Genomic DNA, 5,000 nt, shown 5'->3' with positions numbered 1-5,000 from the left:
AAAGCGGAGACGGCAAAATGCCGGTCTCGCCCGGTCGTTTCTCGCACGCTCTGTCACTGGCCGGTCGTTGCAGCCTAGACCGCTCCCACTAAGTGTTCATGGTAGCGATGGCGGCTTCGACGTCCGCCGACGTAAGAACACTATGGCGGTCCGCTCTCGTGGTTGGCCCATCGTCGGGCTTACTCCTCCTTTGGTTTCGACAGCGCATTCGGCCCGAACGCGATGGCGGCAATATACCGGCGCGTCATTGGGCGCGGTATCTTATTGCCGCTGGTTCCGCCTTTGCCGACGACGAAGAAAGTATCGGCCGATGGCGGATCTCGTTCGGGCCGAAACGGGCGTTGTCTCTCCGGCACTCCGCACTATCGTTTTGGTCCTCTGCAGCCGTGCGCTGCAATGCGGTGCGGTCCTCCACACCGGATGCAGCTAACCGCACTGCTGCAGGTGGCCGCCCGATGGCCAGGTTCTCCGCAACGGATGCAGCAGTTGCTGCGGTCGGGTCCGACGCAGTTCGCCGCCAAATGCCCCCTCTCCAGGCACCGGAAGCAACGGCGCTTTGCCGCTTCCAGCATGGGGGCCTCCTCCAGCTGGCAAGAAGCGTAGTCGATTAGCAAGCGCTTCTTGCTCAAGATGGCTTCTGCCTCGACACGCGGTAGCCGTACGCGAGCCCGTTTCGTCGCGTCGGCCCTCTCCCACATCCGCAACGAGGCCACCGTTGGCTCCCTCGTAAGTGCCGCCCTCAGTGCTTCCCGGATGGTGTCCGCTTCGGTGAGGTTGTCAACGTTCTTTAGAAGCACCTCCGCCATCTCGGTAAGGACCTTGGCAGACCCAAGCTCCCCCAGCGTAAATTGGATGCGGCGACACAACGCCTCGGCATCCACGTCACGTGCCAGCTCCATCCTGAGGTTACCTTTCGGGGTCCTCTTCCCGATGCGGATGTGCCTCTGATCCTCCTGCAGGGCCGGGCTCGTCCGGATGGGCCTGTAGATCTCCGCGAAGGAGACCCCCGGTGCCGGAACCACCAAGATCGCGTCTGGTCGTCGGCGTCGGGCCCGTCGGTTCGCCTGTGCAGGGCGTTGGCTCGGTGCGGCAGGTTTCGGCTGTTGCCGCTGCTGGGTTGCGGCTGAAGGCTGAGCCTTTTGCCGCTTCCCTGCCACCTGCCATCCGGATACCAGGGCGTCCCGGTACGTTTGTTCCTGCTGCCGACGGGTTTCCGGTGCCGGAGGGTCCCGCGGCTGCAGGGGTTGGGATCGCTGCCCATGCCCGTCTCTCGTCTGTGCCTCGCATTGCAATTCCCGCCGCAGCTGCTCCTGCATCTCCAGCAGGCGATGCTGGGCAGGACCCAGCGACTGGCGTGCTTCGGCTCTCTCACGTTGCTTGGTGCGCCTGATCGTCCTGTTGCTGGGCCCGGATTTTGACTTGGTTGTCGCTTGGCTTCCCAAGCGCACGCCAGTCACTGAGTCCTCCAGCTGCTCGATTGTTCGCACGCCCGTGCGATAAATATTCAGCTCGTGGCGGAGTCTCGCGTTCTCCGCCTCGCTCTTCTCCCACAACACGGTCATCTCTTCCAGCTTCTGCAAGAGCTTCTCGAAGCCACTCGTGAAGTCCTCTGCAGGCGGTGATGGTTCCGCTTCCCGTTCCACGGCTTCGATTTCTTCTTCCGACGGCGATGCGGCTGGCGCCAGCATCTCGGGAGATACCGATCTCCGTGGTGACGGTGTGGGGGCGGGGGCGGGGGCGGTCCTCTCTCGCGCTTCCGCATCCGCCTCTCCTAATGTCCCTGGCGTTCCCCTCGGGGCTGGCGTGGGTGCTCCCGGTGCGCTGCACAGCGACGACAGCGTTCCCGGCGACAGGAGCGTCACCACTACTCGCGGCGACATCTTCATCTTCTTCGGTCTGACGGTTACGGTGGCTTCCGCATCCACCGACCCGTCAGACCTACTCTCCTCCTCTTGCATTTCTACCGCTAACCGGTTTGTTGCTCTGCCCAGCAAACACTAGGCTTCTGCGCCTAGCCGGTATGCGGTCCGCATTCGCCTTAGTCGCGAAAGCTCAGTGCGGAGCTTTTGTGGTTTGTGTCCGCGATATGGCTTGTGCTAGTGCCCCATAGGTGGCGCTGGTGGCACTAAAGGGGAGAGCTCTCCCAGGACATCAACCGGAATGTCCGATCAGCTCTCCACTGTGCACTTGTCAGTCAATGTGCACGCAACACACCTCGCACGCACCAACCGACACTGACACACACTGCCCTTCTAAGTACAGGTGCCCTTAGCACGTGTTTTGCACCGTTGTTTTTTCACCGTTTTGTGGTGCTGTTTTAACACTGAATGTTTATTTTTTCCGTTAACGGAATGATTTCACAGCACTCTTTGCTCCTGTAATGTTTTTTCACCCAACTGCGGGTGCGGCTCCCTTTCCACCGCACCGAAAGGGAGCGCTTCGCACGCACGCACTCACCTCACCACACAAGCACTATTCCGGTCACACGCGCCGAAGCGCGACGCAATGTTTGTGTGCCGTTTTTAACCAAATATTCACGGTTTTCCGCCGGGTCTTCACTCAGCTGGCGTACAAACTGGTCAACTACACACTTTGCACGCACGTTTCACTGCTTGGAAGATTTTTTTTCGCTCAAAAACTGTTTTTTACCAGAAGCTCACGAAAGGCGTCCGCTCGCTTCGGTTGACAGTTCGCCTCTGCAAGCTCCACTTCTTGTGGTGCCCTTCCCGTCAATTCCTTTAAGTTTCAACTTTGCAACCATACTTCCCCGGAACCCGATTTTGGTTTCCCGGAAGCTACTGAGAGCACCGAATGTAGTAGCGTCTCCCAATTGCTGATTGGCATCGTTTACGGTTAGAACTAGGGCGGTATCTAATCGCCTTCGATCCTCTAACTTTCGTTCTTGATTAATGAAAGCATCCATGGCAAACGCTTTCGCTTCAGTTGGTCCTACGACGGTCTACGAATTTCACCTCTCGCGCCGTAATACCAATGCCCCAACTACTTCTGTTAATCATTACCTCTGGTCTATACAAAACCAACCAAAAGACTCAGACCGAGGTCATGTTCCATTATTCCATGCAAGATTATTCTCGGCCAACGCCAACCCTGGGCGGGTGTGGACGCTTTTGTACTAGCCTGCTTGAAGCACTCTAATTTGTTCAAGGTAAATGGGAGCTGCCCGGGCACCACGCACCGGCTCGGGACGTGCCCGACCGATCACGAGGTTGACGCCCAGGCACACCATTGTGAGTCGCAGCCGCGAGCTCGCGCACGAACGTATCCGGCGTGTGCCGGGCGCCCGCGGCGGTCGCGTGTCTGGACGGGGAATCAACTTCGAACGTTTTAACCGCAACAACTTTAATATACGCTAGTGAGCTGGAATTACCGCGGCTGCTGGCACAGACTTGCCCTCCACTTGATCCTTATTGAAGGATTTATGCTCAATTCATTCCAATTATGGACCATCGTTAGAGAGGTCCATATTGTTATTTCTCGTCACTACCTCCCCGTGCCGGGATTGGGTAATTACGCGCCTGCTTGCCTTCCTTGGATGTGGTAGCCATTTCTCAGGCTCCCTCTCCGGAATCGAACCCTGATTCCCCGTTACCGTCGCAACCATGGTAGTCCTCTACACTACCAATCAATAGTTGATAGGGCAGACATTTGCAAGATCTGTCGTCGGTCAAGCGACCATACGATCGGCATCCTTATCCAGACTTCAACTCAAGCCGCCCGGAGGCGATTGGTTTTACTAATAAGTGCACCAGTTCCACCGCCCGCAAGCGGACAGCGGTCCCGGCATGTTGCATGTATTAGCTCTGGCTTTTCCACAGTTATCCAAGTAACTGATGGATGGATGATCTTGTGAATTATGGGCTGTTGTACTGAGCCTTATGCGGTTTCACATTCATTTATGTTTGTACTTAGACATGCATGGCTTAACCTTTGAGACCAAGCGTATATTACTGGTAGGATCACCCAGAATTCGCTTCGTCAATTGCTTGTTCGATATTTTTGTCTACCAGGGCACCAGTCCCCGCAGACTCTCTTTCTACGTTCATCAGGTGACACAATCTTTGTTGTGACCACTCTCATTGACCTGCGGCAGTACACCGCACTCCACAGCGCCAATAACCACACGAGCAAAGGGTTGTTCCAGGAGGATGTCGATTTACGATGTACATCGTACACCAACATTTGACGTACCGAGGCATTACACCCCCAGCACGCCCCCCCACAGGACCTATCAAGGCTCGCATACGACCTGCGACTTACTGCGGCTCCCTGAAGGTCCCCGTAGGACGACCATCACCAGTTAAGGTGTTAGTTGAACTTGTCAGGGCACGGTAGTCCCCACAAGTCCCCGATTATTCGTGGATATCGTCCTACGATTGTTTCTGACTCCTTTTGCTCCCCGCAGGTCCCCGTAGGAACGACCATCACCAAGTTAAGGTGTAGCTTGACTTGTCCAGGGCACGGTAGTCCCCACAAGTCCCCCGATTATTCGTGATATCGTCCTACGAGTTTTTGTGACCCTTGGGTTCCCGGCAGGTCCCCGTAGGACAACCATCACCAGTTAAGGTGTAGTTGACTTGTCCAGGGCCGGTGGTCCCCACAAGTCCCCGATTATTCGGAGATATTTCCTACGAGTTTTTGTGACCCTTTTGGTTCCCGTCGCAGGTCCCCGTAGGACGACCATCACCAGTTAAGTGTAGTTGACTTGTCAGGGCACGGTAGTGCCCCACAAGTCCCCGATTATTCGTGGATATCGTCCTACGAGTTTTTGTTGACCCTTGGGTTCCCGTAACTTTGCTACGATGGTTCTGCTCCCAGAGGAGACCTTATGAACACTTCGTATCATTTCTTACACCGAACCATGGATCGCGGAGATTGCTCCCGGATCCCTAATCACCTACATTTTCGTTTCGTTTCCGTACACTACGATGAGCTAATTCAATTTGTTTGTTCGTCTGGCGAACGTTTTATTGCGGAACTAC

Source organism: Anopheles stephensi, unplaced genomic scaffold (assembly GCF_013141755.1).
Source record: "Anopheles stephensi strain Indian unplaced genomic scaffold, UCI_ANSTEP_V1.0 ucontig235, whole genome shotgun sequence".
Classification (NCBI taxonomy): Eukaryota; Metazoa; Arthropoda; class Insecta; order Diptera; family Culicidae; genus Anopheles; species Anopheles stephensi.
This window is presented reverse-complemented; position numbering follows the sequence as displayed.